The sequence below is a fragment of the Sander vitreus genome, chromosome 24 (genome assembly GCF_031162955.1).
Source record: "Sander vitreus isolate 19-12246 chromosome 24, sanVit1, whole genome shotgun sequence".
In the NCBI taxonomy this organism is placed as follows: Eukaryota; Metazoa; Chordata; class Actinopteri; order Perciformes; family Percidae; genus Sander; species Sander vitreus.
Genome location: NC_135878.1, coordinates 10,249,195 through 10,273,665, shown reverse-complemented (window position 1 = coordinate 10,273,665; position 24,471 = coordinate 10,249,195). Strand labels below are relative to the sequence as shown.

Sequence of the window (24,471 nt, the reverse complement as noted above, 5' to 3'; positions counted from 1 at the left end):
GTGTGTGTGTGTGTGTGTGTGTGTGTGTGTGTGTGTGTGTGTGTGTGTGTGTGTGGGGCTACTGCTGGGCTCTGCAATGGCGCAGAGAAGCAGCTTTAGACAGATTTATTAACGTTTTACACAGCCTGAAAATATATTACTCGCACCAAGTATAAAATAATCTAAACAGTATGCTGAATGTTTTATACCGAGGCAAATACAACGGAGGCACAAAACCAAATGTAAGGAAATAAAACAATAAATACATGGTCGGCTGGGAAGACTGGCCGAGCAGGTTCGCATCTTCAAACATCTGTATGATTCTTCGTGTACAGACCACAGGGAGTCAAATGGACTTAAATATGTGGTCAGAGAGAGCCACCCCACTGGGAAAAGAAAACGCATTTGCTGGAGAGTGTGGAAAAGCATGAGAGATCACTTTGTCAAAGCCAAAAAACGGCCTCATGGAAAGAGTGTACTTAACAGTGTTAGAGGCAGACAGTAATTTCGATTTGGAGATAAACAGCAGTCAGTAATAATTAGAGTAGATAAATGTAATGTTTGGCGGTACGTCAGTGTTTATCATGGATGTGTTTACTACTGTTGCCAGGAAGCCTGCTTTCCTTTAATTCCGCTCTCTACTTTACTTTCCACTCTAGCACTTCTTGCTTATTCACAGATTATTTTGTTTGGACGCCCCCTGTTGTTTCGGAGAATAATGCAACGAAAAATGCGCTGAGCATAAACGTCTCTGTGCATGCTCTACGAGGCCCGCGCCACGGTGTCACGCGCCACTGTGAGTATAATCAAGGCTTCATGTCTGACTGACATGACAAACTGGCTAGTTGTTTAGGTGTCTGGGTCTCTGGAGTTTACAAAAGCAAAATCATAATATTTTTTTGTGGAGCCTGCGTTAGTTTAGTTGGGATTTGCAGCAGCTAAATTAAACTCAGGAAAAAAACAAAAAGCAACCATTGCACTGAGATTACATTAACACGTCCCAATACAATCTTGTTTTGTTTTGTTTGTGTATTTTGGGCTACTGTGGGATTCGTAGAGTGATACGCCTAATGGATTGTGGGTAACTTTGGCCTCGGTTGTTGGTGTTAGCCATGCTGCTGTAAAGACATGCTGTTGGACTAATACATTTTATTCTGCTTTTCTCTGCTGACGCATTCGCTGACCAGGTAAAAGACGGCGGCGGTGCGCCGATGTGCTCGCTGTGTGAGCCTCACTCACTCACAAAGTCAGCAGTGGCAAAGCAATTGCATAGGGACCATGTTTCCGCTGTGGAAGATCAGGACACCTTCCAACTGGCTGTTGGTGTTAAGAGACCGACTGTCACAACTGTGGGGAAAAAGGACATGTAGAGCGGGCATGCAGGAACAAAAAGAGCAAAGACAAAAGCTCAAAGTCAAAGTAAAAAAGACCCTGTAAAACACAAAAAGAAAAGACATGTTCGCACAGTTAAGCACGGTAACGACAAAACAAATGATTCCTCAGAGGAAGAGGGGTTGACTGTAAACACTGTGCAGATAATGAAAGCCGATGAAAGCTCATAAGGCTTCTGTGCCAGACCGCAACTGGAAGGACATTCTGTAAAGACGCAGATAGACACAGGATCAAGGGCATCGCTAGTGTCATACAAAATCTACAGCAGCATTTAAGATGAAGCATCTGCCACTCAGATCCTCAGACACAGTTTTTAAGGGATATACTGGACATTGAGTTGCCATTAAGGAATGACTGAGGTGTTAACTGTAATGGCCAAACTGCCAAGCTGCCAGTTTACATTACTAACAAAAATGATCCTGCTATAATGGGGGATGTGTAGCTAAAGAAAATTCGGCTTGACTGGCAAGACGTTAGGGAAGCTGTCACACAGTTCCACTCGCCTGCAGGCCATACTGGAAAAGCATGAGAAGGTTTTCCGAGATGAGTTAGGCAGCATGAAATAAATTACAGTAAAGCTGCATGTGAAACCTGATTGTAAACCTGTGTTTATGAAAGCAAGACCAGTGCCATACGCCATCTGACCCCAGGTGGAGGCAGACCTGGAAGCTCTGGTCAAGAATGGGGTTCTGGAGCCTGTGACAACCAGGGAGTGGGCCACGCCCATCGTTCCAGTACCAAAAAAGGACGGGGGAATCTGGACCTGTGGAGACTTTAAGGTAACACTAAATCCTGTGGTAACAGCGGAGCAGAATCCCCTTTCTCTATATGATGACTTGTTTGCTGGACTAAGTGGGGGACAAAAATGCAGCAAAATCAACCTCAATCAGGCTTACTCACAAATGCATGTGGAAGAACAGTCACGTGAAATGCTGACTATTAATACACAAAAAGGACTTTTCAGATACCGCAGACTACCTTTTGGTATCACATCACCTCCGGCACTATTCCAACGAGCTATGGATCAAATCCTCAGCGGGTTCCCAACACCTGTGGAATACTTGGGGCATGTGGTTGATGCTAAGGGGCTACACACTGCACCATCAAAACCCACAGCCATTGTGGACGCACCGACACCCCAAACACTGAATAGTGTTTGGTATTCAGTTTCTGAACGGTGCACAAGCCAACAGTTTGGTGACGCTGTCTGAGCCTTACGTCATAATTTTTAATTAGTCACGGTAATACCGTATACCGCGGTAAAATAGGGAGGTTTGACGATATCAAAATTTGGATACCGCCCAACCCTAGTGTGCACATTCATTTTGCAGGTCCATTCGAAGACAGATTGTTTCTTGTAGCTGTTTTCGCACACAGTAAATGGCCCGAAGTGGCTAACATGAGGTCAAGCACCACAGAGAAGACAATAGAGAGGTTAGGAGAAATGTATTTTCGGATCTCCTACACAGCTAGTCTCTGACAATAGACCTCAACTTGCCTCACAGGAAATGAATGCATTTCTGCAAGCTAATGGGGTGCAACACATTAAGTCAGCTCTATACCATCCTGCAACAAATGGCCTTGCAGAAAGGTTGGTCCAGACAATGAAACAGGCACTGAAAGCTTCAAAGGTTCAAGGAACACTGCGTCAGAGACTGCACAAATTTCTGCAAAATTACCAAAACAGTCCACATGCAACAACAAAGACATCTCCTGCCAGTCTGATGTTAAAGAGAGATCTGCACACCACTTCTGATTTCTTGAAACCATCAGCAGTAAAGGACACTGTCTAAAAGCAACAAGAGAAGCAGATTATGAAAAGAGAACATCAGGCCAAAGAGAGTTTTCACTTCTGAAGAATCTGTGTTGGCCAGGAACTACAGAGGTGAACCTAAGTGGGTTCCTGCAACTGTCTTTGCACAAACTGGACCAGTATCCTTTACAGTCCAAACCGCTGATCGTGTATGGAGAAGGCACGTGGATCAACTCCTACAGTGCCTGCAGAACTGTCTTGTGGAGATTCTTCAGATACACTTTTCAACACCCCAGTTCACTTACCTATACAAGTGCGACACTCAACCAGATCAGAGACAAATGTTCCAGTTGCAAATGTGGCTGAGAAAGAGTCTGAGACACCTTCTTTTGCATCAGCACCAGAAACAAGTGTGAAGATTATAACATAAAAGCTTTATCTGCACCTTTCTGCTGCCATGACAGTTTACAAGTTGTCATCCAAACTATATGCAGGGGTGGAAAAGTATGCAGAGCTTGTACTTAAGCAAAAGTAGCAATAACATACTGTAAATATACTTATGTAGATGTACAGAAGCATTATCAGCAAAATGTACTTAAAAGTAAGAAAGTGTGAGTGTTATTTTATTATGTGAAAAGATTGTTATTACACTCATGTGTAAGTAGCATTTTACTGTCCTAATTGGTAAAGGAGGAGCCAATTGTAATTGGGTATTTCATATACTGTTATTTTAATCTATAAATATGCATCACATTTTGTATGAAAAATCTTTGTACAGCAGCTTTCAAAAACAGTGGGTAAAAAGACATTTCCCTTTGAATTGTAGTGAGTTGAGGTAAAACAAAAAGTAGCATAAAATGAAAATACTCAAGAACAAGTAGCTTAAATGTGACTGTACTCGATAAAATGCACTTGGTTACACACCACTGACTACATGAAATCATAAACTAAAAAGGTGCCTTTGAGATCATTTATGAGATGGTTAATATTCAATATTGACCTTTAGTTATATATGGCTATAGATAAACACTGTACCCATGCTAACATCCTGCTGTGCCCAAGGTTGTTTTTGTCCCCTTGTAATACAAACTGACACCCAGCCACCCACACACACACACACAAGTCCAACAACTTTAAATTCACTTTTTAAATTTAGCAACAAACCTGTTGCCAGTACAATTTGCAAAGAGAGACTCATTTGACCAATATGACTGAGAACCACTCATCTGCAGATGAGGTAGAATTGCGAGTGAGACACACTTGGCAGGAACCCCTTCTTCCTTTAGTTTTTCACGTCAGCAACACTGATTAAAATGCTTTCAATCCTTTTTTGGGTTTGTGTAGTTTTTAATTTGAATACATTCATTTAGCTAATTGGTTAATCCATTCTGTCCTTTTCATTCAAAGAGTAGCGCCTGCTTCTTTATCATACCTTTTAAGTATTGTGTCCACTCTTGAGGCCGTTTGAAGCAGCTTCAAAGAGACACCAATCATTCTGTACTCAATCCATTCAAAGTGCAACAAAAAAACTACTTTTCAGTGGTTAAAAATAGCTGTCATTCTCAATGAGTGCCAGTAATCACAAAAACCTTTGAAAATAAAGAAAGAAAAGAATCAGATTTTCACATCTACCCACGTTTAGTTGTGTGAGACAAATCTAGTCCACTTCAACCAATACGGTATATAGTAATTTAGTTATGTTATGTTAGTTAAGCTAGATAATGAATAAGGCAAAACACATTAAAAGACATAAGATGTATTGTAACTGCTACTTTGCACGGGTGAACAAAACCTCAATGCAAGGCTCTGAAAGGTACTTAAATTGCTGTGCCGTTGCATGTGACCAATGAACACTGGACTCTGTCCTAAATTTCAGGTAGGAACTGTTAGTTGTAATCACAAAGTTGTTGCTAAACTAAACTTTGCCTTCTGTTCCTGCGATAACTCCAGTGAAACAGAGTGAAAAATGATGGCAGCGCTGGGGAAGGCAGCCCTGGCCATTTTGTACTGTATGGCACACTGTTGCTTAATTTGAGTTTTCTCTGGATCCCGGTCCCTATAAAACTTTATAAAGAATCTAAAATTTAAGAAAGGGGCTTGGCACACAGGTATCCTTTTGTGGTTTGCAGAGCCCAAAATATGTCTGGTTTTCAGTGCGAGAATAGGAAAAAAAACGGTATTTCCCACACGTTCCGTCACATTCTTAAAGTGCTCATATTATGCTCATTTTCAGGTTCATAATTGTATTTAGAGGTTGTACCAGAATAGGTTTACATGGTTTAATTTTCAAAAAACACCATATTTTTGTTGTACTGCACATTGCTGCAGCTCCTCTTTTCACCCTGTGTGTTCAGGTCTCTATTTTAGCTCCAGAGTGAGACATCCTACTTCTGTACCATCTTTGTTGGGATTCGCACATGCGCAGTAGCTAGGTAAGGATCACATCAGCTAGCTATCTGTTTCTCTAACTTCAGTCTGCACGAGGCAGGATTAGCCGGGAGACTTCTTCTAAACGAGGGCACACTTCCAACTTTGCGTGGAATACTTGCAGAACAGGGACATGTAAGTAGTTATTTTGTAGATTATGGTGAACTCGTGTGTGTTGTAGCAGTGTTTTGCCATTGAGAACAAGGGGGCTAACCGCTAGAGACACAAAATAACACCCCAAATCCCACAAAAAGTGTTTCTTTCATAATATGGACACTTTAAAAGAGTTAGAACTGCTAATAAATGTCTGCAGGCCTCTAAGTCAGTGAAATGAAGCTACACTGTGGATGAAGTAATTCAAACACTAATCCTTAACCTCCCCAAAATAATCATTCACTGTCTTTACACCATGCTAAAAAGGGGACCAATCATTTTCTGAAGCAAGTCTTCTGACAGTCTGCTTTTATCAAATGGTGGCATGATTTTTAATTTGGCAGGAAGCACACGTTGTTGTGGCACTGCAGAGAGACTAACTATTTGAAGGCATGTTTGAAAGACTATTCACTATTCAGCTTCATCAATTTAGCACAGACTGAGGAAGAATAGAGGAAGACAGTGGGAGAGCGGTGGGGTGAGTTGTGACATAACGTTGTGAGGCAGGGCTCCGTTTTACTGTGACTCCCATGATGCCTCTCGGTTCCTATTAAACACACTGCTAACAGCTAGGTGAGGCAGCTGCTATAAATAGCTTTTGCTGTACCCACCGCACCCACCCACCATGCTGCACACACACAGAGACACACACAAACACACACACACACACACACACACACACACACACACACACACACACACACACACACGCATAAATGTATGCAGTGACACATGCATGCAAGCAGCCACACTCATACATAAACAAACACAGGTAGAAAAAATGCGCTACCACACTGACATGCTTTCCGCTCATCTATTCCTCCCTTCCCCCTCTGGATGTCTCTCCATTGTGTTTCCTCTCTCCATCTCCTCTTGGCAGTGCTGCTCTGTCTCCTACTTATTGTATGCTCTGTAGCAGATGGTGGATATGATAATTACCAAACCGACTTAACAGTAAGCAAATGAAAAAACCTCAATGAGCTCCTAACTGTCTCTCTCTCTCTCTCTCTCTCTCTCTCTCTCACACATACATATGCTTTTGCCACCTCTGACAGTCTGACAACTCTTTCCATGAGAGAAAAGAAAATCTCAGACAGATTTCTCAGGAAGAGTTGATGCAGTAATGCAAACATGCACACACAACTCCGCACTTTCATAGATAAAAGATTAGAGATATGTTATATCCCTTCAATAATCACAGAGCCGCAGCAGCTCCTCGCCCAGAGCGCCCAAACCAAGTCATTAGAAACCAGAATAATACATTCTCTCCTTCCCCTTTTTCCTTCATCCCCTCCTTTTCCCCGTCTCTCCTTATGTGCTCATCCACTTCTCTCTTTCCCCTATTGGTTACATTGCAGATTCAGATTTTACTCACCAATATCACAATTTAAATATGATGGATTATTATTCATTCAGCATTAAATTAGAGTTGAAAGCTCCACCTTAAACAGACGTTAACATTGTGCTGATATAATGCCTATCTTTTCACTTGAAGTAAACACTTCAATGCAGGACTTGTACTGTGCGGTATTAACAGTTTCACTATTAATGGTTAATAGTTTTACTTAAGAAAAAAACATTTTGGGTTGACTTCTTCTACCACTGCCAATACAAACATTCCCAGTCAGAGAAAGGGTAAAAAGTAAAGCGAGAAGCTGTTTGCCTGGGGCCCCCAAATCCTTATATTATTAAATTAAACATTTCAGTTAATCTAGCCTTGCCAAAACCAATAATTCTGTCATTTTAGTCTAACTGATTTCACATTAGATTGTATCTGATATATCTTATCATTATCTGATGCCTACTGACGTCATCCTCACTTCACGACTGTCTTAACAGTTTAGATAACATAAACTCAACTGTCCTGCTGTTATTACAGACTTGTGAAGTAACCACTGAACTTTCCCTAATGGACTCATGGCGGTGGGCCATGCGCCACCCATCTGGCCCATTATGAGAGCCAATCAGCAAAAATGTACGTTAATCAACCACCCGAACCGGACCGAGTACAGAGACGACTCAGCCGCGTTTCAGTGACACGTGGGACAAGAACGGGGACACGAACCCTGGTCTCCTGGGTGAAAGTCCTCCCATCCACCACCCAAACCAACCTCCTCATGCGGATTTTCAGTCTTTCATACTACTACTACTGCTACCGTTGTCACTCTTAATACTACGTCATCTTACAGCGCCGCGGTCGAGCTACTGCTCTGCCCGGTGCGTTCCATACAGACGCTAAAGGGGGATTTTTGAGTCGGTAGTCGACGCTGAGAGCGACTGACCAAGCATCAGTATTTTACGAGGTGGGAGTGAGAACGGGTCGGTTTTTTGGGATTGTCTATTGTAATTGAATGTGCCAATAAACAACAGCTTTTGATCAGCAACCATTTTGATAATCAATTATTTGTTTAAATATTGTTTTCTAACACAGAAATGTCAAAAGATAAAATTAATATTGTTTGCTGATTTCCTTATTCTTCTATGATAGGTATATTGAATATGTTTGGCAAAACAAGCCATTTAAATATGTCAACTTGGGGCCTGGGATACTTTGATGGTATCTTACACTATTTAACAACATTTAAACTGTTCTGGGTCTATGATCAAGTAAAACTAACTAAAATATGATCAGCATAAAAAAATGATTACATTAGTTTCAGCCCTACAGCAGATAAATAATATACACAAGGTGTCCTAAACTAAATTAGCAGTCTCCTGTCAACAAAAACAGATAAGGTAGAAGAAGTTCTATTTAAAATTGGTTTCAAATAATATTATATTGTATAAGTATTGCTTTTGTTAACCCCAATGCACTATATCTAGTGCAATGATTTAGTTTAGACAGTTCACTGGATCTATGTTTAGAAGATGAGATATGAAGATGAGAGATGCTCTATATAATCATTGCAACATAAATAATGGCCCCTGTTGGCCCACATTATTCACACCTGCTCCTCTTTTTGCTTTCTTCCTTTCATCCTCTGAGTCTCTCTATCTCCTCCTCCGCTGCCTCTTTGCTTCAATGCTTTCTAACGCCTTAATTTTCTCTCCTGAAGCTGTACTACAATTAATGAGGCCATATTTCATAATTAAGGCAAAGACGAAGGTCTCATGGAGTGAAACACACTGTCTGGAGAGAAATATTTTTTTTTTAATTGCTTCTACGTGGACAAATTTGAAGTTACACCTCTGGTTGTGGTTGAACAGGCTTGTCACTAATGCTCTCTTGCCTCTCCCTGGAGCTGTGGCTTCATGTCACAAGTGCACCAAGGGTAATGCTCATATCTGTTTGCCCCCAGGTGAGGCTGTCTTCTTATCCTCACCTCCTCCTTTTTCTTTCCAGACATTTGCCTCCAAGCATCCTTGCGTCCTTTTTTCATCCCTTAATTCCTTTTCAATTATGTTACTTACTGCAACATCTTCCATTCCCCACATTCCTCTCCTCAGGCTGTATAGCTATATTTCATAATTACAGCAAGAATAATTACTGTTGTTTTGAGTCTGTCCCAAGGCGTGATCACGTCTCCCCTCCCCCCCTGTAGCCATGACACACAGTACACAAGAGAAATGGCCCAGGTGTGTGTGTGGTCCATGGGAGCCAAGTTGTTTTGCCGAAGGGTACCTGGCCTATACATCTATTGCTATAATTATTTCTATTCATAAACATACATCCTTCTTAACATACACGTATCTAATGTGCACACTGCAGCACCTGATGAATGGGACTATGTGAGCATTTATGACAGAGAGCCTGCCGAGCATACAACCACACAAACAAGGAAAATATCTATTACTCATCTTTGTGTGTGCTTATGTGTAATTATTTAAACCCACACAAAAGAAAAATCAATTACCTAACAAAAAGTGAGTGGGATTTCTCCCTTTTTGGTCTACATATCCCTGCCTCTGCTAAATTATTTTTTATCTGCAGTGGGGACAAAATGTATCCCCCCCCCCTCAAAGTGATTAATGCTACTTCAACAATAGACCATTATTAGGCATGCAAACAGGTCATGGGTAAAAAAGGTGAGACCGATACGGCGGACCCCTGACAATCTAGTGTCAAAGGCTGAAAATATCATTCTGAAGTAAAGCATTACACTCACAAGTTATTAGACCATTCTGTTAGACAGCAAAGGCAAGATGATCCGCAGCTTAAGTCAAAAGCATCACTTAAACCTAACAAACATCCATTAGACATCATTTTTAATTCTAAGTCTATTGATCCGTGTGTGCAGCAGATCAAATAAATGAACAGCTATTGAATTAAAATAGTTTCTACTGGATGATACCTGACATGTCATATGGTGAAAATAAATTACAAATATACTTTACTCGGGCAAAAGAGTAAAGGTAATCCAGCTCACTGTCTGAAGTTACACAGATGACTTGTCATGGTGGACAATAAGATATATTATTTTCTCCCTACCTCCCCTTTGACAAACTTTGCACTCTGATTGTCGACATTTAATCTTCCCGGGCTTTGAGAAGAACAGCTCTAATGCCCTCTGGGCTCGACCCATTGATAGAGACCTGCAGCCTGTTAAGGCGCAAGGTGCAATTGGAGCACACTGTCAGTACTCATATTTTCGATAAGAAGATTAACGTTATGTAGTTTGTCATGTAAGTTAGTTAACGTTTAGGGCAAGAGGGGAAGCCAAACACCGTTCATCCTACACTGCAAAGACACAAACACCGGTGGAAAATCGGCATAGCTTCCCTTTAACCTAAGCTAACGTAATTTAACAAGATATAACATTACAAACGTTATACATCGTTTGTCATTAGTAAATGATCATGTTAATAATCAATGATAACTTCTTCAGTAACGCTATCCGTTTGCTGTCGTGCATTGATAATGATAAAAGTGTGTCCTGACTAGTGGATAACTGCAGTGGATAGTGTCGTTAGTTTTAACGTTACTTACCAGAAACAATGTTGTCAGTGAGTCTCGGGACATGGATGTATAATAAGGTCTTGGATCGAGCCGTGAACGTTACAGTGCACGTCACCTAGCATGTCTGTGTGTGAGCGTGCGCGCGTAAAGCGGTGTCGGGCTTTCGTCGTTGGTGTTTATTCGGGGTGGCGTAGGAAGCATTAGCACAGAACACACAAGAGATGTAAACATATTTTTGGTTCATTATAAAATTGTGGCCGGACCAGACCACCCCCTCCTACCCCCTCAAATATTTTTCTCATTGGATCTTCTTTCTTTGCACGTTCTTCTCGTCTTCTCATTCTTGCACGTTTTGTTTTGTTGTGCATCATCAAAAAACATCCCCCCCTCTGCTTTTTCCACATATCGCTCCCCTGAAAACAACTACAAATATATTTTAGAGCTGAAACCATTGATCAATGAAACAATGAAACCATTAGTTTTTCACAGCAAAGCACACATTTTACAATTAACTGCACATATTTGCTACTTTTGGTACAAACATGCCAAAAACTCACAGCTTCTCAATTGTTCATTTTTGCTGCTTCTCTTTACCTCATTTCATAGGAAACTGAATACATTTGGGCTTTGGTCTGTTTGTCAGACAAACGACGCAGTTTCAAGACATCACCTTTGGCTTTATGAAACCGTGATGGGTATCTTCTAACATTAAAAATACAATTCTTTGACATTTTATCAAAACAATTAATCGATTAATCAATAATGAAAGTAATTATTAGTTGCAGCCCTATTTTGGACTGGAAATCTGGCTTTTTTTAGCAATATTTTGACTGATGTATTTGATTTTTTATGGACCAAACAATTAACCGATTAATTGCAAAAACGTATAAACTAATGAATTGCAGATAAAACAATGAAAATAATCTTTTACAGTAATAAATACCGAACCCAGCCCCACTAGCAGATTAGCGACACATCGCATAGAGATACCGGTCTTTAGCAGCGGTCAGAACCCAAACTTAATGGAGATGACTTAAAGCTATAGTCATTAATATCAAAAAGTTAAGCAATAAAGCTTTAACATGACATTAATTTAATGAGCAAAAGCTTGTGGATTTTACTAAACTTTAACTTTAAGTTTAATGCTGAAGCAGATTAGTCTGTGCCTTACATCAATCCTTCCACTCACAGCACCATAACGTAGCATTCAGTCTTCTCCCCCTCTGCTCTCTCCTCTCCATCATCTTCTCACTGAATTTATATTTCCTGTAATTTGTGATCTTTGATCGCTTATCTGCTTTGGCCCTGGGATTGATATCAAGAAATTACACTCAAATCTTATTTCATCTGGGCTCACCCAGGCTAAAATGGCCATTAAATCTTATTTTCTCTTCCCCCGGTGTCCTCTAACCGAGTTTACCAGCCTACTACCAGGAACGAGAAGGGTTTTCCAAAACCTTAACCGTTAAAGCCAGTTACACAACAGCTGCAAACAGAAAACTGAAAACAAAGTGAAAGGTACTGAATATGTGTATCATTGGTGCCCTGAAATAAAACATTGGCTTTATTGGATTATCTTTTAATATTTAGCATTGTTCTTATGTTACTATTTTACTATATTATTGCTGAAATAAATCCATATCATGAACGTGGCACTGTAAAATCCTAAAAATGTAGTAACGGGTGACACAAAGGGTAAATCAACCAGCTTATCCTAAATTTGCTCGAGTGTGCTTGTAGAGAGTGTATGTCTTAATACTTTTCCTTCATAAATAAAAAAAAAAAAAAAAATCAAACAATATCAAAGTTTAAAGGGGTGATAGAATGCAAAACTGATTTTACCTTGTCATAGTTGAATAACGACAGTTTGGAGGGTAAATAGGACATACATAGAAGCTCAAAATCCCATTGATACCTCTTTCCTCTGCAAATCTCACAATTTGAAACTGCCGCTGAAAAAGGGCGAGTCTGAACAAAGCTGGAAGTTGACGTCAGCATCTCAACTCCTAGTCTTTGTCACGCCCCAACATTTGCATAAGCTACACCACTGACCTGAGGTCAGCTTAGTCTTCTGAATCTAGCTAGGTCACGCAGATCTGCAGAGGTCCGCGATTTAATCACTAAATTCACTTCTGAGACTTTTGTATGCGAGAAATCAACTGTGTAGAGGTTAAATATGGGCCGTTTTACAAAAATTGACGGCTAATTGCAAATTTTGTCCGACTATGTGTCGGAGTTCAGCAGGAGCTCAGCAGGCTACGTGACAGCAGCCGGTGCTGCCTCGCCGCCCGTCGTGTCCTACTTCATAGACTGCACTTTCATTCACTGTGAGCTAGCTGGATCTCCGTCACGAAGGGAAGCCCACGGCGCTCCATACCCGCGCAAAGTCACCGGTTCTGGGTTACTGGACTACAAAATGCCGAGACCCTGATGGAGATCCAAGGCCTGCAGCTAGCCGCGGTCTTTACCCATAGGATTGAAGGGACAGTAGCAGCTAACAAAATCCCTAATGTTCACAAAAATGCATTAAATTGAAATCGGACACCATTGTTAGCTTTATAAGACCTTGGGGTAGATGTTATATAAGTGGCGTGACGAAATTCAAACTGTAAATATACTCTATTTATGCCGGCAGCTGGCAGCCAGCCAGCCCCGAGCCCCGGTCGTCCAGTAGCCGAGAAACGGTGACTTTCACTGGGTATGGAGGTTGCCGTTTTCTCGTCAGACTGTGTGGAGCTCCTAAAGTCCGACACGTCTTACCAAATTTGCAATTAGCCATCAATTTTCGTAAAACAGCCCATATTTGAGCTTTATATAGTTGCTTTCTCGCATAAAAAAGTCTCAGAAGTGAATTTAATAACGGAATAGCCCGACAAACAACGTATACCTTTGCAGTGTCTGAAATATGAGACCTGCTGTCTAGTCTCCAATGTGTTTCTATGGGGTTCGCTCAAACCAATCAGCGCGCAGCTCATCTGAATATTCATGAGCTTACCATATTTGGAAGAAAAGCTCTTGTTACAAATAGAGCCATATTCACAGGGTAGTTAAGGGCCTAATAAAATAGCATTCGGGCAATTTTCAGCCCAACCAATGTTACATACCCTATTAGGAGACCTTAAGGAACAGTGTGAAATACCCTATATAATCATTCTATCACCCCTTTAAAACAAAGGCTGGTATTTGTCATTTTGCTGCATTGCTGGTGATCAAAGTAGATCTTGCTCCCTCAGCCACATTTAGAAATGCTCCTTATATCTGGTTTCACCCACGTTGGTTAATGATAACTGGGTTTGTTTCTTCCAGGGAACACTTGGAGAGTTCCTAGAAAGATACAGCCACACATACAGAGGTATTAAGTTTGTGTTTTACTTAATAATAATAATATTGCACACAAGACTAGGTCTGAAATCAGTTTTAAATTAAACATCTCTCATGCTGCTTAGCAGGTGTAACATTGCTTCACTTGAGGTTCAATGTCCTTTTTCATCACAATATAGAAAATGCCATCCAGTTACACTTTTCCCAGACCTGACAAGAAATAAGGACAAGAAATACTCACAGGGAAGTAAACGGTTGATTAGACAGGGCTGGCTTTGTCTTTGAGGCCACTGAGCAGGAAAGTTAGTATTCTGCCTTGACATGCAGCCACAGTGGACTGTTGTTGTTTTTGGGGCCACTCAGCACTCAGAATAGTAATTACTGAGGGGAACCCCAAAGAACAAAGACCACTGAGAATAGGAGAGAGAGAAAGCGCAGGAGAGCGTAGTCAGGCTGAGAAACTGTTTCCTGTTGCTGTTGAACCCAATCGCCTATATAGAAATACACTGTTCAGAATAGATCATAACCCTAATCTAGTAAAGGTCTAGAAGATGCAGCTACTTCATTTTCTTACATTAATGTGTTTCACTACGGAAATACAGAACGGAATCCCGGTAGTTTGAAACATGTTATTTTTCCATGTATAATATAAAATTGCGTTCCTATATTTAGACCGGCTGTGTCCCCTAGAAGTCAAATCCTATTTCTTTGAGAAAAAAGCAGGTAAAAGCTACTTTGTATGTTCTGTGAGTTCTGTTTCTATGTTTTGCCTGCCCTTCCTCTTCTCATGGCTTTGTGTCAAATCCAATAATGACCACATTGTTTTGGTGCCACTAGCATCACTGGTGGCTAAAGGCTCAGCTTCCTCACACATACAAACACACAGGCCTGCAGAGCTTCCAATCGTAGCTAAGAGCAGACTGTTGTGTGTGTGAGACTGAGGTAGTTTGCCAGACCTAGTATGCACGTTTCAAAAGCCTGCATGTCCACTGGTGTGTGTGTGTGTGTCCACATGTGTTACTGTCTATCTGCGCCCAGTTGAATGTGTGTGTGTGTGTGTGTGTGTGTGTGTGTGTGTGTTAGAGAAAGAGTTGGCCAAGGCAGTGGAAAATGTGCGAGCCAGAGACGATTACGTTGGCAGAGTGGAGAAGAACAAACTACTTCCTGGAAATCACTTTGACTAAACACTTTCTCCAACTGACCTTCTTGCACTCTCTCTCCCTGTTTCGCTGGCTTCAGTCTTTTGGTTTTCAACTTGTGGTTCATATGGCAGTCTAAAGTATAACCATTTGGAAGAAACACGATTTTAGTTTTGCTGTTACAGGTTTGCAGAAAAGAAACATTAAATGGGTCAAATCTCGTTTTCTCTTGGGTAAACCTCATTTTTTATTATTAAGATTTGACATTAACATATAACTACCCATTTAGGCTGGCTTTTGATAAGAAAGTATAATGCCCATAATCCATTTTATTTCTTTTTGACTTCTATTTCATTGGTCTATTTTCATTTTTGTCATTTCTATGTTTCATGTGCATGCAGGGGACAAATTGTTTCTCTGTTTATATTTGTACTGTCTTATTGGCTTGTCAGTCATCTGTAAAGCACATTGAATCTGTACAAAATGGGTCTATATAAATAAAGTGTTATTCTTTGCCTCTTGTATCTTCGAGTACATTTTATTACTCTTGACACAGAATCTTTCATCTAACATCATCCATTAACGTTTTCAAATGTTATGCCCTAAGAAAGATGAGGATAAAAGAGCCCTTCGAGGATTTCTACTTCAACATGAGAAAAGGTGCTTCTTACTTGATTGGTAACAGTTGATACATAAAACAGTGAAAATTAAAGAAACAGTGCCTATAACCATGCATGTTTAGAGCTCCTACAGGCCAGTATTCATTTGTTTGTGACTTACTTCTCACACGTAACTACCATGCATTCAAATGCATGGTAGGGTATACAGCCACCATCATTACAGAATTGCTTGTAGACCATTGCTCAGTACTCAAACATATCAGGGTGCTGATTCTGTGTTTTAACCCTAACAGACCCAATGCAGACACAATATCTGCCTGTATTTAACAGAAAACCTATTTGGTATAAATTGTATAAATTGTAAAGTGTATTTTGCCTGACAAATTTCACAAGCATAGCTGCAAACATTTCCTTCTTTTTAATGGACACAAGTATGAAACAAACATGAAGACAAAATGAAACTGTTCAATTAAACAGTGCACAAAACGAGGAAAAGGAATTCTGAGGCAAAACTAGTCTCATTAGTAATGCTAATAATTATCAACTATGTTTTTGTCACATCAGGACTATTTATATTGTAAGTTACACATTACAGCAGCAGCACACAGCTTGAACTGAATACTGAGATCTGTATGTAAACTAAGTATAAAATGGTAAAATTTACAAATGTGAAGACCGTTGCATAGATAAACAGCAAGGGATGCAAGCCAGCAAGTCTCATTTTGTTAGTTCCTTTGACTGTCCAAGCAGATCTGTGTGTGTGTGTGTGTGTGTGTGTGTGTGTGTGTGTGTGTGTGTGTGTGTGTGTGTGTGTGTGTGTGTGTGTGTGTGTGTGTGTGTGTGTGTGTGTGTGTGTGTGTGTGTATGTGTGTGTGTGCTCTAATTCAATCATAGACTCAATTTATTACACTCATGCAGTGGCAATTTCATCATTAGAAAGATATTTCATGCCACTGCTGTTCCTGTTTATTATTTCTACAGCAGTGACGTCATGGTTAATTCATCTGTAAAGTTTCAGCGTGTGAGTTTGTGCGTTGTACTGAGAGTAGATAGCTGCAGTTGCTTAAGAAATACCTGCCTATTACTAAGAGAGAGAGAGACAGAGAGAGAGAGAGAGAGAGAGAGAGAGAGAGAGAGATTGAGAGCACTGTGGATGGAGGGATAAAAGAGTGCAAGAGGATGGAAAGAGGGAAAACATTTCTAGGACTCAGTTTAACCCCCAGGAGACTGAACTACACAGAAACACAGAAACCCATCCGCTCCGAAAAATACACACACACACACACACACACACACACACACACACACACACACTGCCATACAGAGAGTAACACAGGGACAAGTGGCTCCTTCTTTGCTCTTGAAAACATTTTCTGGCTCATTGGGTCCTTTTAGAGATGGTGGGCAGCAGCCATTACAAGGGTCTGCCTGTAGCTAGAACGGCAATGAGACCTATAAACTCATAAAAGTCTATTTATTGTCCTATTTCTTTTGGCTCATGCCCATTCATGCTTCATTCCTTTATCTCAAGCAGGTTTAATTTCCAGGAGCTACCCAACCTGTGATTTTCCCCATTACCTCCCTATACGTTTGGATTTTGTTTTGCATTAGCTCAGTTTCACTTAGTTGGAGTCATTTAACACGTTCCACACATGAGACACAAAGACAAATGTCAGTAACAGGTTGAAAAAGAAGGAAAGATGTGAATTAGAGGTTTCTTCGGGAAAAAGATGGATAAAGATGCTAAAAGGCATTTGCATGGGTTCATTTGTGACTGTCATCTATGTCATTGATGCTTGAAGTGGGATAGCCAGTTACTTGACAGCCAACTCTACTGAGCAGTTTACGGCTTGATGGCTTTGTCAATCTTTCCTATAAGCCTGCAAATTCAGTATGTTAGTAGGCAGTTCCAGACTGCAGGACTTCCCTGAACCCCTAGCAGGCTGAAGATGATAATAAACAGGCTCACTGGAAATATGATTATTCTGACAATCATCTAGGCCAACTTTTACCTTCCAGAGAACACACATTAGTTATGTTTGGGGACAACCAGTTCAGGATAAAATAACAGAAGTTCATACTTCAAATTGCTCAAATAAAATGGGGCCAAAAAGATATTTGATGTATTAGTGCATATAAATGATTTGCAGAAATATGTGGCGCAAATTATCACAATGAGGTTTGCTTACAATGAACAACATACAGGCAACACATAGATGTGCTAGTGTGTGTATTGGTGTGTGTCTCACTATGCGGCATCATGGCTTTATAAGGAGAGGCAGTATCTCAGGCAGTAGCAAGAACAGATACAGGGTACAGAGATTGACATTAAGGTGGACTGTCTGGAAAGACAAACACAGACTATAACACTGAACGTTGTGCTCAGCTTCCTAGAGTCTTGTCACCGCGAGAATGTTTTGCATCGATTAAACAAAAGAGATAGAACGTTTTAAATAGTGAGCTTGAGAGGTGATGGTAGTCAGACTGTTAAATCTGGACAGAGCCAGGCAAGCTAGCTAGTTTCTAGTCTTTATGGTAAGCTAAGCGGCTGCTGGCTGTAGCATCGTATTAAACAGGCAGATATGAGAGTAGTATCGAAAAAGTGTATTCTCCAAAATATCGAACTATTTCGTAACACTTTATTTGAAGGGGTCTGCATAAGACTGACATGACACCATCCTAACCTTGACACGACAGCTGTCATCTTAAATAATGCTAACTTTGCATACGTCATAATTTACCAAATGGCACTTACTGACAACAGTCATAAACATTCATAGAGACTCCTTCATGTTCATGACCAGTGTCATGTCATGGTTATGACAGTGTCATGTCAGTCTTATGCACACCTCTATAAATGAAGTGTTACCAACTATTCCTTTAGACCATAAATCAGACTTGGTAATATAAGGTTTCTTTGTCTTCTCTGTAAAAGAGTATCAGACTAGGGTGCTACAATCAGTCACTTTTTTTATGTTATTATCGAAGATACAAAAATACCGATATTTTATTATCAATGTCAAGCATAATTTCTGTAACAACGTTCATTTACGGGACCGCTCCACAACGCCCCGCTATGCCCTACTATGCCCCGCATCGCCCTGAACTGCTACAACTATTATTTCTAGTCATAGCTCCACTATCTTTACTGTTAACTGCCACTGTTCATCATTCCAACTTTCAGAAAAACGTTACAGCACAGGGCTGCCTGTCGTTACATTGTGTTCTGTGAAGTTATTTAAAACCAGTCCTGTGCCAGGGACAGGCCAGTGAGTTCAGGATACACCATGTCCCTGCCAAGATATCTAGAGTTCTTTTTAAATTTCTCAAAACTATATAAAATATGTGTTGTTGGTATATTATTTACACAAAACTAAAGAGCCGAAAAAGTACGCCTGCTCGTCTGTTATTTATGTCTATGACACATTCTGCTGAACCGTCATGGTGGGGGTAATGGATGTGATCATAAACATGGTTCAATCATATCAAATTCCAGAGCTCAGCCAGAATACGGATCCTTTTTATATGATTATGTTTATAATATTACTAAAGATATTACACACTGCAGAGAGAGAGAGAGACAGAATGAGAGGCCTGACATGAACAACAGGAAGAAGACAATCCAGAATGGTCATACAACAATTAATACTTTAAGACAGATACCGAGTTGGCTAGTTTTCTCCTGAACAGGTAAGCATTGAGCTTCACTAATTCATCACGGACACTAGTAGGGATGGGCTATTTCAGCCAAGCCATTACGTGTGCACTGGACAGCTAAGCCAATCATCTACCACACATACCAGGATGACTCTGGTGTTGACTGGTAAGGTGACCAACTGTCTGATGTACCCACACTGGTTTTTAACCAGGCACAGAGAGAAAGAAATGAAATGCTTGAAGGCTACGCCCTTCTCTTTTTCTGCGTCTGTCATACACTCCATCTCTTGCCAGCTTATATGTCATCTGTCACCGCAAACTAACCCTATCTGCAGAAAAACGTATCCTCAGAGACAGAGAGAAGAGACGTGAGCTGAGTTAACGTTGCATTGTGCGTGCGCTCACACACACACACACACACACGCACGCACGCACGCACGCTAGAGATCAGAGGGCCAGAGATGTCACTGGGGTTAGTCGGGAGACGATATCTTGACAGAACTCAAGTGTGACAGAAACACACGCAACACACTGCGGAGCCTCACAGTCTGTTCCTGTCCCTTTATGCGACCAAGAGTGTAGAAGAAAAACACACGCATCCTTTAAATACACGCACACACACACACACACACAGTATATTTAAAGGATGCGTGTGTTTTTCTTCTGGAAGTTAGGTCTGCCTCTGTTAGAACATTTGGTAAGGACTAAGACGCTGCACCATGCAGGAGAATGAAATAAAATCCATTTATCCTTTCTAATCTTAAATAGTTTTCAATGTTTTATTATTTATTGCTGTTTACTGTTTTTATATTGTTTTCATGGCTGATATTGTTTTTAATCACTGGCACTTTGGGGAACAACGTTTTGTTTTTTTATGTATGGAAATACATGAAAGACTGACAATAACGGTAATCTCTTTTTATTTATTTTGTATTTTTCCAGCATTCACTCTCATTTAATGAGTACTGCGACACAGTTAGGGCTCTATAGACATAAAAATGTACATATTTTGTGCATAATATTAGTCGGATTATGCATTCAATTAACCTAGGTTTAATCAATTACGAGGCGGAAGTCGAATCTGCAAGAGTTGGTCATTGTGTGTGAGAGGGAGGAGGGTTCGTAAGCGATGAGTCAACTGCGTGGGGTAACATCATCTACACTCGCGTGTCTCGCTTTCATGATATCACACTCATCGTCCGTAAAAGTTTACCATGGCGACACATGCACATGCTGTTGCACGCCGCTGTTGTTACCATGTTTCCGTCAAAATCATGATGTTGCAGTCCATAATCCAGTTATGAGTGGTGATCCGCAGCCGAAGTTTATCCATTTTGTTTGCTAAAGACCGTACATTGGCGAGGAAAATGCTGCGTTGTGATAGCCGAGAAGGAGTTAGCCTTAGCCTAACGTTATCCCTCCTCTCTTCCCCCCCACTTTGTATACGGTCTCCGAAAGTGGAACGCCAAGGATATAGACTAGTAGCCCCCCTGTACTATTCATCACAAAACCGCATTTTCGAAACAGATAGACTGATGTAGGAGGAGTTGAGAGAGTATTTATATATGTTAACAAAGAACTTGAGTTTTCAATTTGAATAAATACTATATATTTTCGTTCTGTTAATAATGTTACCTGTTCTGATGCTGTAATGACAGTAAAGTGACCACTGACCACTTACCTCATGTTTACATTTAATGTATTTGTTTTGGTTTGGTTTTTGCACTGTAATGACAGTAATAATACTTTGTTTACATTTCTGAATGTCCATTTATTAAGTTAACCATTCAATTAAAATGTGTTGTACAGTTAAAATGGGGAAAAAAAATGGGAAGCATTGCGTTGGAGGTCGATTTAAGATGTGCGCACCTACATTTTCTGCCTGTGCCTGTACAATTTTCAGTTAAGGGCTACAGTGCTAGTAAAAAAAAAAAAAAGTTAGTCTGGAGCCCTGTGATACCCTAATTGCAGCCACACCTGTCACCTGTGTGTATATGAGCTCACCTTGTGTCATGTCTTCAGGAACATCACCAGGTGATGGGAAATTGCTGCTTCACTCTGGAGCAGTTTCTGTAATGTAATATGAGGATGATTGTACATAACAGTTTAAAAGTAATACCAAAAAGCAAAGTTGAATATTAATACAAATACATTGTATTCACCTCTCCCCCGTCTCGGTAGTTCAAATGTAGTATTTGTGATTTTACTTCACAGGCCTCTCTGAAGGTGGACATCAAACATAGGCGTTACCAATGAAATGAATTCAACATACTGGTATTGCGCCTACATTGAACACAGCTTATTAGTTACACCTGTGGTTTTCTTGCTAGTACCGGTTGTGGAATGCAACTAGCTTTAGGTACAAGAACTACAAGGTACCTACTTTACTTGAGAATTCTCATTTCCTGCTACTTAATAGTTCCAGTACACTAACATACTATGTACATTTTAAGACTACCCACCAATACATTTACATTACATAACAGTTCAAATTAGCTCTACCGTTACTTTGACTGGCTACAACATTGAATTTCTTACACCTGCTTGCATCAGCAATATTAATATAATAATAAAATAAATTATTATTTTTTTATGCATACTAGTTTAGTATTTAGTATATAGTGTGGTATTAATTACTACTGTTACTTACCTAAAATATCGTAATACTTAATACTAGGGGAATACGTCCATCCCTGTCAAAATAAACAAAAAAATATCCGCCATTAGAAAGGGTTCTTTAAAATAGGCTAACGTTACTGTAACGTTACGCCTATTTTACTTGTCATTTATACAGCTTGTCATAACAGCTTCTATATAGTTTAGCTTACAGCACTTTTAAAACACTGACAAACTCACATTTTCTTCTGATAAAACTTAGTTGCGAGTTGTTTTCTCTTTCTTTCCTTTCATTTTTGTAGCACTTTTTAACGTAGTTTTGGGCTAACTACATTATCTCCTAGCATCACAGTAATCCCACTGCAGTTACCAAACCTGTGTAGGTGCGGACTGAACCATTTGATCCTTATTGAGAGGGGTGCGTTAATACATTTTTGAAAATAAATTGTATTAACTTTTTTTATTTATATATAATAAATATATAACTGTAGCCTACGTTTGTTGTTTGAATAAGAATAATGTCTGAACAGTGGTAGAAAGCATGAAGAACAGTTCCTTTTTTTTTCACTGCCTGTTGTAATTACCGGTAATTGATTGAAGTTTTTTTTTTTTAAAAGGAATGTATTTACAATATCAAGGCATAGAAAACATGACAAAAACACCTCTCAACATACATACAGGGCACACTGGATAAAAGGATAACTTAAAAAAGTATAAAAATAAAACATTTTATATCAAATACACGTGTGTGTGTGTGTGTGTGTGTGTGTATATATATCTTTTAATTTCTCAGCAAGCAGTGCGTGGGAGGACAGAGACCACATACAGGAGCTGCTTGAAACTCCCAGCTTTATTAAGCATGATGGATATTGGATTAGACATCATCACAGTGCCTTTTGGTAAACTAAATTCCCTACCATGTCCTTAACAACTCCGGGACAGGGCTGTTTTTGCAAAGACCACATGAGACTAGAATCTATATCATCAATCTAAAGTTGCAGGATCGATTACGACTTAACTTTATAATATCTAACTTAACTTTATAATGACTTCATATTCAAGCTGCATATGAGTCTGTTTTGTTTTCAAACCCCTGGTTTGCTTGTTCCTATTGGCCAGACAGAGTTAAACAAAATATATAAATGCCATCAAAACAATATAACATGAACACAGCACAAACCAAATGTCAGTCCCCTGTCAACTGTCAAGTCAATCTATTTTCCACCATTATAAAACAAATATTGGTTTTCACAAAAATTACACAAAGAGGAGAACCTGAGTTATGAAACACCTTATGATTGGTCTCATTTAAACACCACAGTGCTCTAGTCCAAACAGGTCTCGATCACATTTGTGCTCCAAAGCTTAAAAACTGTTTATAGTGGTGCAGTGTGCACACACTGTACACCCCTGCAGGAATCATATCAACTGGTAGCTGAGAGCAGCTGGCTGATAAGACTTTCTCTTGTTCTGCTGATAAAAAGTGTGCTCACAATTTTCCCCGTGGGTCGACCTTGCCAAAATGGCGGAATGATTTTTACATGGGCTGTGACAGGTTAGAGGTAGATAAAGGCTAAAATATGTCTGAGTACTAATCTGATCATCCCTCTCGCTTTAATAAGTTGTTACTTCTAAACAGATGTATACAATATGTTGACATATTTTGAAGAGTATGAAGTAGTCTCGCTTTGCCAGACCTTCCTCCACAGCGCTGCGGAGGAGGGTCTGGCTAGTCCATACAACATTCCAGGATGGGAGAAAAACGTGCTCTGGTTTATTGGCATTTCTTTAAACCAATCAAAATGGCCTTGGGCGGCGCCGAGCGCTGCACGGAGCCCCGGCGCCTCTGCAAAATAGCCTCGGGAAGGAACTTGTTTTGGTGGAACACGTGTACGTTCAAAAGTTGTTTTAGTCGTGCAACAGAAAACTCAGATTGGACAGATAGTCTAGCTAGCTGTCTGGATTTACCCTGCAGAGATCTGCAGACCATAGTCCTCAATAAAACACAAAGGAAGCGTTAGGTAACGGACATCCGGTCAAAAAAAACAACCAAAAAAGGACATTCGGCGGAATTTCTGGCAGCAACGGGGCAATCCCAGAAGTGGAAGGTCGTGGATATAGACCAGGTATCAAACAACAGGCAAACGTGTTACTCTTGTCAGATTAAGGTGTTTCTCTGAGGTCAGTTTATTTGAAAAGGAGACTTATCACAGAAAATGTATATTCTACATTTAATGTTTAACAGTAAAAATACCAAAAGCTTAAAATACAGTACATTAAAAAAAGTTCCAGATACAAAATGTATTCCCAGAAGTTAAAATACTACTGGTACAAGTTTAAAAATGGTTTCACTAACCACATTTCTGCATTAAGGTTTTTGGTCTATACAGTATAGCCTTAATGTAGTAGAGTTAAGTATTTTATAACTTTGTATTCCTAGAGAAAACATCAAATGAAAATGAGGGTGTGGGTCCATAATCCTCTGCATCTGTGTAAGATTGTTTAATGAGGATTAAG

General features: G+C 40.0%; 1 long non-coding RNA gene across 1 annotated transcript in view; it reads right to left on the bottom strand.

Moving 5' to 3' along the window:
* Positions 1-22,305, bottom strand: part of LOC144512844 (uncharacterized) — a 33,985-nt gene extending 11,680 nt beyond the window's left edge. Inside the window, exons 1-4 of the long non-coding RNA XR_013501046.1 lie at positions 22,195-22,305; positions 21,989-22,031; positions 21,501-21,558; positions 21,343-21,408 (exon numbers count right to left, since the gene is read on the bottom strand). This is a non-coding gene — a long non-coding RNA (uncharacterized LOC144512844). The remainder of the gene's footprint in view (positions 1-21,342; positions 21,409-21,500; positions 21,559-21,988; positions 22,032-22,194) is intronic.
* Between the last annotated feature and the right edge of the window lie 2,166 nt (positions 22,306-24,471).